Consider the following 12285-nt stretch of genomic DNA (forward strand, 5'->3'; position numbering starts at 1 on the left):
GAAAAAAACGAAAAATTGCTGGGCCTTCATTTCAGACATTAATCTCATTGTGTTTCAGACGATTAAACCACTTTCATTAGTACTTTCCTATAATGTTGATTGTTTATCTTGATTCTCCTTATTTGTTGCACTTGATGCTTAAATGAACTCGACGGTGCTGAAAATACGTATCGCTTTCAGTAAAATGTAAATAACACTCCGGCCGTTTAGAGGGTTTGATTCGGAGGGGGGGGGGGGTAGCCACATTCTTATTTGCAATATCTCTTATTGGTAAATATTGCGTAGGCTTGTGATGTTACTTCGTTGTTGTTGATACTATGACAAACAAAACACTGGTCGAAATACAAATTGTTCTACAAAACAATACAAACCGAGCGGACCATTTGGCAGAGCCAAGTTCTCCGCTGAAATATTTGCTTTTTCCTTCAATTTTTAGTTCACTGGCTGAGAATATTTTTAGGATTTTGCGCCATTTTCTTTTTCGTGAGGTTATCTTGCCGGCAATAACTCTTTTGTAATGTCCATAGTCTGTGACATATCGCCTTTTGAATTACTGCAACCGTTTCAAGTATCTGTGGTCCAAATATAGAATAGCTGCCTTTCTTTATAATTATGAATTATTATTGAAATTTGCCCTCTATTAATAACAAAACGTTTATATAAAGGAACATGATTATCGATATATCTGAAGTTATATTGGATATTATATAAGTTACATCTAAAGTTATCCAGCTTACACTATACAAGTCAAATTGAAGTATGCATCAGATTTTATTGTAGTTGTTCAAATTGACGTAGTTCAGCATTTATTTTACATACTTTTTTCGTCAGCGCTAAAATAACGCGTTCCTTCATTCAATTTTAATTTTGATGGGTCTTCAAATCGCAGATTTCGATGTGCAGTATTTTCGTTCGCGATTCAATGTGATTCTCGCTTTCCCTTGTCTTCTAACCGGCATATTTTGCTATGCATCATTTTTGGTTTGTAATTTGTTGTCGCAAGTCTTCTAGTAACAGATTGTGTTGTGCTTCATTTTCATTCATCATTACCTCAGACTTTTATTTCATGCTTTTTGCTTTAGCTGTTGAAGCTCATCTTTGTTAGTCTAAAATTCGCTTCGCTTCACCAAGCGAAGCTCGGTTCCCTGGTACTGATTCTTGAAAACGGAAACAATAGTGATTAATAACCGTTTGTAAAGGGGTTTAATCGTACAATATTGCAGATTGACTATATTAACTGTCAAATTTTTCTTTTGACATTTTCTACTTTTTAGTGAAGCTACACTGTAAGTAGCGTTAGCAGTTTCAATACATATCTTCCGTGTTAAATTGCCGCAGATGTGCTTCTTACAGGTTTCCTAACCTCTTTGGTTATCATCTCATGAGAGAGGTCTTTAGCAGGTTTTTCGTGAAAAGGTCAATCTTGGAGACCTTTTGGTTAATCTGTTTTTTTTTTCGATGGTATTTGTATCGAGTCAGCGGTTATGGATAAGGCCGTGTCCGGGGAGGAGGGTGACCCCCCTCCCGCTCGGTAGTTTTTTCAGACTCCTAAAAACGTAACAAAATGCATATAAACAAATTTTTGACGCGTTTTTTAAAGTTGCTTTATTGTAAACCCCTCCCCCGAGCGAAAATCTGGATGCGGTCATGGTTTATTAGGAATAGGTTCATTTGAACTGAACCTTTGATTTTTACCAGGGGTATTTTGTAAGGATAGTTCTAAGCAAGGTCGTATCCAGGTGGGGTAGGGGGGTTTGAACCCACTCCCCTCTTGAAATATTCTTCCGACTCGTAAAAACTTAACAAAAATGAATATAAACACATTTTTGATGCCTTTTTAAAAGTTACTTTTATCCCCTCCCCCAAAGAAATCTTTTGTAACCCCCCCCCCTCTTCCCGTCCCCGAAAAAAAAAATCCTGGATACGACACTGGTTCTGAGTACTCGTTTGAATAAATATATTTCGTAAAATAGTCTTAGGATGAGTTCTAGTTCTAGATAGTCCTAAGATTGTCTTAGGTAGGCTATTCGTTTGACTGACCATACATCAAACAATTGGCTGCGCGAAAAGTGCGGTTCGATCCTGGTTTTTAGGGCTATAATTAAAGAAGGATTAAGGTGGCTAGGCCACTTTTAACGGATGACGGATGGCAGACTGCCTCAAAATCGTATTTTTTGGCCATCCATTTGGTACCAAACGGAAAACAGTTCGTCCCCAAATGGGGCAGAGATCAAAGTCCTTTAGTATAATCCTTGTTATAACAAAGGATTCAAAGGAACTTGGGGTACTTGTGTCTTATAGCGACCACGCTCAAGTTCTGTCGAGAAGTGAAGTTTGGTTAATGCTAAATATTTAATTAAGATATTACTACAATGTAGTTTCCCACCGAGCCGAAGCTAATAATGTCTGGTATAAAGAACATGAAAACCGGTTATTGCCTTATGTTCGTGATACAAGATCTTGAGTGTGGTGGCTATAAGACAAAAATACAGAAAATTGAACCTTATGGTAGGGGGTAAAGATTTAATATTTGAATAGAATGAGAATGAGCTTTAGCATATCTGTTGGCACACATTGGCTTGGTGCTCCAGTGAGTTGTTAGTTGTAGGAGTGTTTTTTAATAACAAAAGAGATCGCACCCCAGTTAGGTTCTGTTTTTACTCTTTTGTTCCATTGAACTCATTTCAGCATATCAAATAAGCCTACTGTGAAGGTTTTAAGATCGTATCAACAAAAATGTGGAATTTTGTATTTTTTGTCAGAAGAAAGATTACGGATGCGTCATTATTTGTTGTTTTTTTCCCAGAGGTGATCGTATCGAACCAATTGTCATAGAAGATCGAGAGAAGGCTCATTTGAACGGAAATTAAAAAGTTCTAGCGCCCTTTCAAAGTGACCAAAAAGATTGGATGGTAACTATCCCCCCACACCCCTTTTTCCCCCTAAAGACACCCAATCAAGATTTTGAGATAGCCATTTGGTTCACCATAGTGTAAAAGCTCAATAACTGTGCCTCTAGGGGTGAATTACCCCTCACCCTCCCCCCGCCCCAAAGCCCCCAAGTAAATGCTGTAAGCTATTCAAATTTCCAATTGTTTACATGTAGTATTTGTTATTGGGAAATTGTGCGGGACGGGGTGGATTTTTTTCCGCGAGGGAATTTTCTGGTGGGATCTTCCAAGGAAGCTTTTACACGAGGGGGGAATTTCTGGCGTGATTTGAAAAAAAAGGTCAGAAATTAAAAATAAAAAAATCAGGTTTCTCAAATGAAAGTAAGGAGTAACATTAAAACCTAAAACGAACAGAAATTATTCGTGCATAAGGGGGGGGCTACCCCTTCCTCATCCGTCGATGTTAACGCTAAAGTTGAATTTTTGCCCCAATTCTTTAAAATTGACTCCTTTTTTACTTTTATTTACATATTAAACAAAAATATAAACTATTACAGACATAAATCACTATGCTAGGGAAAAATTTAAAAGTTGCTAATGCATACCGATGCATTTTTTTTCAATTCTGGTTATTACAAAATGATATAACACATAACACTAATCCAAGTGGCTGCCCAAAGAAAGACATAAAAACACTAATTATGTAGATTAACTACATAAACATTCCTAAAGGCATCCTAAAACTGAATTCTGACATTGTAATTTTGTAACCATCTTGTTTTATTCCCCATTGGTCTTTGACCTCTTTTTCCCCCTTATTATTTATGTTATCAAGGCACAGCCCATCCAACATTTTGTTTTTCTCCCTATTATTTATGTTTTCAAGGCACAGCCCATCCAACATTTTTTCCTCCCTATTATTTATGTTTTCAACGCACAGCCCATCCAACATTTTTTTTATTTTTCGCCACTGCATGCTGAATCTCCAAATTTTGTCTCTTTTTTACACTCCTCTTTTCATCTCTTCTTTTCTCAATTTTGTCATTCTCACAAAATACTAAATCATCGTTAAATCTGATTTGGACTCCAGTGTCCACCATCTTTGACTGCATAACTTCATTGTAGCTCCGTTTAATATTTCTTTTCTCTCTTTTAGTCTTCTTTATTCTTACCGCCGAAACAAATAGGTCGTTATCAAATGGGAACTGAATTCCGACATTTAGTTTTTCATATCGTACTAAAATTTCTCGATTTTTACGAGGAAAAGCGCGTACAATAAATTTCGTCTCCTTATTCTCTGGTACAATCAGCGCTTCATTTTGGCCTGTACTTGTTAGCGTCTCATATTCATTAAAAGTGTTCTCAAGTTTTCCATTTTCTGGAAATTTTCCAGAAAAATCATTTTCGCTCGTCTTATCTTCAATATTTTGTGGTCTTTTTACTTCTGCATCCCATTTCTGTGGATTATCAATATTTCGAACATGCGTATCAAGTATTTCGCTTTTCCGACAGGATGGCACAGCCTCCCAATTTGTTTTATGGGCCGGTCCACCTTCCCCCGTAGGCAACAAAGTATCATGTTTTCCCGTAAAAGTGTTTAATGTCTGGTAATTTTCTTTTTCTCGCGATTGATTCTTAGACAAATTATTATGGCTATCCGATAGCCTAGAAGTTAGTTGTGATAAAATCTCACTTTCTGGAAGTCCCTAGCGGAATTTTATTAGGCCTTTCATGGTTCTTTTAAATTCTTGGTGATATATTTCTTCTTTCTCTCTAGCTATTTTCTCATTCTGCTTTTTTCGTTCTCTGACTGTTCTATCAGCCTCTTTCTTTCGTTCTCAATCTATCCTAATATTCTCTTCTCTTTGCTCTCTAGCTATCCTCTCTTTCTTGTCTATCTTTCTCTCTTTCTTTTCTGTCTTCCTCCTCCTTTTTTTCTCTGGCTACCTCTCTTTCTCTCATGAAATTTAATATTTGTTGTGTTGTATCTATTTGAGTACTCTTTCGCGAGCCCCTGCTGGATCTCGATTCAACACTGCTCCTTCTACTCGGACTACTTTGATTTCGTTTGTCATTATTTCTTATTAATTCATTTTCTGAATCTGTTCGTTCTCCATCCGTATTGTCTCTTTCTTTATAGGCTACTCTAGCCTTTCCGTCCTCTTTTCTATTCTTTCTAATTTCATCTTTCTCAGCTTGCATTTTCCCCTCATATTCTCGGTGCTCTCCCTCAGGGGCCTCCATATTTGCCTTTCTTTCTATTTTCCTACTTTTTCTATGGGCTTTACTCGCCCTTCTCGGTCTTGGGTTAATCTCATCTCTGTACGACATAATTTCAAAATTTCATTAACTTAAATTACCTCTTCAGTCTAAATGAAAATTCTTTTATCCATGTACTTCCGGTCTCTCGCGAAAAATTGCTTTGACACTCAGCAATTTTAGCCTTATATTTTTACACACTAATTAGTTGCGCGATATATTGATTCGTAAATTTTTCAATTATGATCTCACAAGGCACATCCCATAATAGATCTTCATAATTCTATTAATTGATTCTGTATTTTTTTTCTCTTTATATGTAACCGCAATAGGCTACTCTTGTAGGCTAAATTACTTGTGTCTTCGAAAACGCGGAATTCTTTTACTATCAGTGCTGTTGATAGCTCCGTTTCTTGCTGCCACCACTTATTGGTGTTTAAGTACGGGGGTCACCACTTATTGATGCAAAAATGGCGCAAAAAGGTTGCTATGCCACTTACTCGAAGGGGAGAACCCCTTGTCGGCCCAAATGTTAGTGGGATTCCCGCGCTTACTTTAACGGTTCTGTAAATATCGGGTTTGGTGCTACCCGATTTACAGTATACCCTGTCCCCGGGTATGATAACGCGATCGAGTGGTCAAATGGCCACTTTCTAAAGCCAAGTGTACCCGCCTTGGGTTACGGCTAGAAAATCTCTAACTCTCTCCTTGGAGGTAACAAACCTCCCCGTCAATATAATAATGACGGTACCTCGTAGCTCTATTCCTACCCTGCCTGGGATACGGAAACTAGTACACAGTTTGTAGAAAATACCTTACTTGTATTCTTCCAAAAGGGTCACATATAACAACACAAATATTCTTCCCAAACAGGGTCAAAATGCAGATTAAAAAAAAAAAAATATTTTTTTTACACAACTGTTTATAGGGGTGGACCGTCACTTGGCCCAGCCAATCAGCTACATCCCCATTCAAACCCAGTTCTACCTCTTAGATTTATCTTTCAATGACTCCCAAACCAGGAAGTACAAAAATAGAACTTGGTTCAAAGCTTACTTATTGCGACACGTCTAACTTAGCAACGAGAATTTAACCTGTCTTTTGAAATTATACTATAAGCAAATGTAATTAAGAAAACGAAAACAGGTCATTTATCTGAAAGGAAAAGAAACAGGGGTGTAATTCCAACACCCCTCAAAATTTTTTTTGCTGTTATCTAATCTGCTCGGTTTTATCATTGATTTCTATAGTCCCTACTCAAAACTTGCAATCCAAGAGCTGAAATAAACTTAAGTAATGCTCAAAATACCGGTTTTTCAAAGAATTTTTTAAGGGATTCTGTTGTTTGGCCCAGGGACCACCGGTCCGCACCCCCATCCATGATAATTTTCTGAGGGCGCCACTGCCCTAACAAGTCAAACATAAAACAAACAGAAATTACCGTGAATGAATGGAATGTAACAGAATGTGATTTTCATTAAAATCGTTTGACATTTTGAGGATGTTTCCCCTTGCTTGGTGTTAGAAAAGGAAGTAAAACGACCTTTTTTTTTACTTGTTGTTGTATTCACCTTTAGTCGATGTGTCAAATCGTGAGTCAGTAAGGCAAAACGACGAGTTCTTGATTTTCAATACTAGCTCTAAAATTGTTTTTAAAAGTGAAACGCTTTAATATGAAACGCTTTGGCTATTCCATTTCTTTATTGCTAGAACTTAACAAAGGCAAGGATAAGGAAAATTAAATTTGATTGCTTGTGTTGGTTAATTGGAAACTTGATAAAATATTTAAATCCTAAAACTAAATAGGAAGAATCGGAAATTCAAAATCTAAGGAGGAATACCTCAATATACAAATATACATCGGTTGGTAGTAGCGGGTCCCAATTTAAAAAAACAGAAAGATACGTGAAAATTATCAAAATATAGGCTGTAAGCATACGACACTAAGCAGCTTAAGAAGGTCTACCTTTCTTTGAAGTTTCAGTCATCTTTGCAAGTCAGTAAATTGTTAGTGCTTGAATTTTTTACAGACAGAAAGCATTGTCAGGTTCGATTAATTAGTTTTACTTACTTATTTTCACGCTCAACTTGGCAACACTGACGAAAATGCTACACTGCCCTAAAAGCTTATTAAATTTGGAAAAAAAACTATCCAATGAATCCACTACACTCCTTCATACACCTCAAACAGCAATAGAAGAAAAAAAATAATGTAAGCAAAAATATTAAACCCGCTTATTGAACCCAATTTGCCTGTTGTGGTTTAAAATTGTAATTTTAACGCCATGCATTTTATTGTTTTGTATATATTTGTAAGGCAATCCGGGGTTTATTTCAGGTCAGAGATATTTCGTCCCAGAAAGCTCTCATGTGAAATGTTTCAAGTTTCCTGATCACGGTCAATTATTTTTTTTCTTTTTTGTTAGAGTTCGATTTTAATTTCGCTTCCGATGCGTTCGATCCGAATTTTGGAGAGGGTTTAACAGTATCCCTAAACTATGTGGCTCCGATAAGCTGTAAAGCTATCAAGTAGCGACGAGTCATTATGTAACCTGAGAGGTGGAGAATCCAATGAGTTTGCCGCCTTGCCAAATTTTTTGTCTCTTTCTTACTCTCATAGTATCAACTGTATGGGTATCGGGTTACCGTAATTATGTGGTATACAAGAAATCCGACACGTCCCTTACGAAATCATCATTAACTCAACTCGAGTTCTATGAAATTTGTAGTTACTATATTCGTAGACGATACAATAAAAGTTCAAAATAGGGATAAAATCCTTTTTAATAGACAGTGTATAATAAATTTCACAAAAAATACCAGATATTTTGGTCACATATACAGTAACCGTCATCAGTAGTAAAACTAAACTAAAACAATTTAAAACAAAAGCGTATATACGAAATCAAATAAAACTACATATTGTTTAAATCTCTAATTATTTTCAAAGCAAACACGGAAGCTAGCTGCTTTGACATTCTCGGATGCGGTTCATTAGCGTTCAGTGATATAAATTTTGGACAAGGGTCAACTACATTGGGTGAATTGAACTTTACTCTGTCGGATTTTAATAAATTATCATAGATAGAGTTCAGCCCATATTCACCTGTATCCCGATTCAAAGAAATATTCTTGAATAAGATTTTCTTTATTTCATGAGTTTCACGAAAATTTTGCTTTAAAACCCGATCTCTAGAAATCAAAGAGACATTCTCGAACAAAATAAAATGGTCTGGAAAATTAAAAATATGTTCTGAAAGGGGTGAAGTAAAATCTTCAGACTTAGAATCTTGCTTTAAAGCCGAAGAAATAGAATCTTTATGTTCTAATAATCTCATTTACAAACTCTGGTTAGTACGTCCCACATATGAGCTTCCACAAGTACATGGGATCTGATAAACCCCACTTTGTTGCCCCAGTAAAGTTAGATCTTTCCCAGAATTTAGAAAACTAACCAGAGTATTATTACTCTTTAAAGCTACCCTTAGACCATTGCTTTGTAAAATTCTTTCAAGTTTTTCACTTAGCCCGGGTACATATGGTAAGGAACAAAAAACATCCTTCTCCCGGGGTGTCTCCAACACTTCCTTGGAAATCTCTAGAAACCTTTTTCTTCTTTTTGAAAAAGTCTGGTTAATTAATAATTCTGGATACATGTTGTTTATTAGTATTTTCCTTATAAAAGACAACTCTTAGAATTGCTATATATATATATATATATATATATATAATATATATATATATATATATATATATATATATATATATATATATATATATATATATATATATATATATATATATATATATATATATATATATATATATTATTCAATATTAAAATAAATGATAATGACAAACAGTTTCCTTTCTTATATTGGATGATAAAATTTCATAAAAATCCACCAAAACCACGTTTTATTGCTGGGGCAGCAAGGTGTCCAACCAGAATTGCGGCTACTGATCTATCTTTAATTTTAGGAGAAATTAGAAATAAATTTAAAGCAGATTGCTCCGGAATTAAAAAATTTTCTAACTTTAACCCATATTGGAGTGTTAATAACTCGTTACAAGTGATAGATTCTTTGGTGAATGTTTCAGCTAAAAGAGTCGATTCATTTGATTTTACTACTTTGTATACAAATTTGTCACTAAATTTAGTATTAGAAAAATTGAAAAAGGTGATAAAGAAAAAATTTCTTTTGTCTAAAATAGGATTTTTGAAAATTGATACTTTTAATAAAAAAGACCGATGGACGAATCTCTTTAGAAGCACTATTAATTCAAGATGTTATAGCTTGGATATGGTATGCGATTTATTGGAATTTGTTCTATTTAATACATTTATAAGATTTAGTGGGAATTTATATAAACAAACTGTAGGTATTCCTATGGGTGTGAATGCAAGTCCATTCATAGCAGACCTGTTTTTAAGTCAATTAGAATATGAATATATGATAAATAAAAATAGCCCAAACAACGTAAAATATAACCTTTCAAATAATAAAAGATATCTGGACGATCTCTTGGTAATAAATTGTTCAGAGTTTATTGAGATTTCAAAAAATATTTATCCACAAGAGTTAATTCTTGAGCCTAGCTATGGGATGGGACACTCTGACCATTTCTTAGATTTAAATATTAATATTTCAAATAATAATAAATTAGTTTTTAAATTATATAATAAAACGGATGATTTTAATTTTGAAGTAATTAATTTTCCATATCTTGAAAGTAATATACATTCAAATATTACTTATTCGGCTTATTATTCCCAATTATTTAGGTATGCAAAAATATGCAGTAATTACGCAGATTTTAAAATTAGATGTAAAAAGCTGAGCGAAAAACTGATCTTAAGAGGTTTTTCTGCCAAAAAAATTAGTTGGCAATTCAAAAAATTTAGTTTCATGTATCATGAACTCTGAAGTAAATATACAAAAAATTATAAAGAAATACTGAATGATATTTTAATATAATTTCTCGCAGGTTGAGTTTCTAGGGGTTTCAAACGAGCTTGAGGATCTTTAAATTGGTAATTGGTTCCAGATACCAATAAAAGATACATCTGGAAATGTCTTCATTGGTTCCAGAATGGTCTGTTTCAGTTACCTCTGGGATTTGATTATGGAAACATTGAAACACTTTTTGTATGTAATTTTTATTAGCTTGACTAGTATGTATGTATTTCACAGGTTTGACCTGACATAGGGTTACCATATAGATCTTATGGTAGAGGCGCCACCGTGCTGGGTAAAAAATGTAAAGCCTCGAAACCCGTTAAGGCCGGTGGTATTCTTCTGATGAGCCCTAAATGGACGGTTTTACTTAGAAATATTTTGCTAGATTTAAGGTGCTTTTGCTGGTAATTTTACATCGACTTACATTTATTGATGACAACTTTGCATGGATTTGGACTTTTCTATTTGGTTGATGGTTTGGGTATACTGTTTGGTCCTAGGTAGTTGGATGGATGTGTAAGGTTAGAGCCTCGTTCAAGTGCACATTTGTCTCAATTGCTGGATTAGGACGACATTTTTTTTTTTTTTTTTTTTTTTTTTTTTTTTTTTGCCGAGTAATTACCTCTTAAACATATATATATATATATATATATATATATATATATATATATATATATATATATATATATATATATATATATATATACATGTAATCAACAGATTGCATAAAAAATATTATTATAATTAATTTTAGGTTGTTAATGTAACTAATTTAAGTTATATGACCTAATTAATTCATAATATACGGGAAGTATTAATTATATTCACATAATTATTTAAAATACCAAAGAATATAATGATAATCAATTATTTATATCTCCTTCCTCTTTTTTGTATTTTTTTTTGTATTGCACGGATAGAGCGATATCTGTGCTTCACCGTTAAAAAATGAGAAGCAGGATAAGAAGAAAAGATTACATTATATTTGGTTATTCAAAATCAGCGAACCTTACACACATGCGATTAAGATCTAATCTACAACCTTAAAAAAGGAAGGTTTCCCACGATTCTTTGAAAAATAATTGCACTTGAAATAACAATTCACATGTTTATCACTACTTACGACTAACAAGAAGTTGAACTCTTCTAGTTTGCAATTTGCATGTCCGTACACGGAGTTATAGAAGGAAACGTTCAAAACTCTTGATGTTTGAGATCTCAAAAATATAAAATATTATATATATATATATATATATATATATATATATATATATATATATATATATATATATATATATATATATATATATATATATATATATATATATATATATTTCCACAAACCAAGATTTTCGAAGCAAAGTAAAGAGCTCCATTAAGGCAAAAATGAGCAGAAATAAATTCAAATAATCTTTCAAGCGGAAAACTACCACAAATCACGATCAATAAATAAGTAAAACTCAAAACGAACAGAAATTATAATAAATAACCGAGTCAAACTTAAACCCAGCAAGAATTAACACGAGTAGGGCTGACAATCCTATGTCTCCTCAATACAAGAACATAATTAAAGTAAAAAAAAAAGTGGAAAGATTTAAAATGTGTTTTGTTTCCAGTAAAGTGCAAATTATGTTCTGGTCTTGAGTAGACATGGGGATTTTAAAGTTCAATCATGCATACTTTTCTCAGTAACATATACTATATATAAACAATGAACCAATTGTTTAACTTACAGTATTTCTCTGAGGACTGTCGGGAGGTTCACATCCCCAAAGACATAATTACTGGACCTTTCAACAATTCTGAACAAAAAGCTCTCTTAAAATTTTGATCTTAGTTGTTTTGGGGAATGATAGACTTGGAAGGGGGGGGGGGTGTGCCTTTCATTTATTTTTGACTGTTAAAATGGCACTAGAACTTCCTACTTCCAATCAAATAAGTCCATTCCGATCTGAAATTTATGCGACCACCCGTTCCATAGAAGCCTTATATGCCCCGGGGAATAGCTTACCACTCTTGTCCCTGGAATCTGGGGTGTTTTATCCAACCTGATGACATTGCTATATGCTCTTTGGACTATTGTGAACAAAATGGCTCACTCACCATTCCGGTCGGATACGTTTGGGGAAAAGAGGTTGTTAGGGTCGGGGGGCTAGTTGCCCTCCATCACTCTT

The 12285-nt window shown here is 34.2% G+C and overlaps 1 protein-coding gene across 1 annotated transcript in view; it reads left to right on the top strand.

Moving 5' to 3' along the window:
• LOC148947356 (uncharacterized) overlaps window positions 1-12285 on the top strand; it is a 273633-nt gene that overhangs the window by 56502 nt on the left and 204846 nt on the right. The gene's annotated exons all lie outside the window — the stretch shown is intronic.

This window comes from Artemia sp. Qi Xiang Cuo, chromosome 10 (genome assembly GCF_049724085.1).
Source record: "Artemia sp. Qi Xiang Cuo chromosome 10, ASM4972408v1, whole genome shotgun sequence".
NCBI classification, from domain to species: domain Eukaryota; kingdom Metazoa; phylum Arthropoda; class Branchiopoda; order Anostraca; family Artemiidae; genus Artemia; species Artemia sp. Qi Xiang Cuo.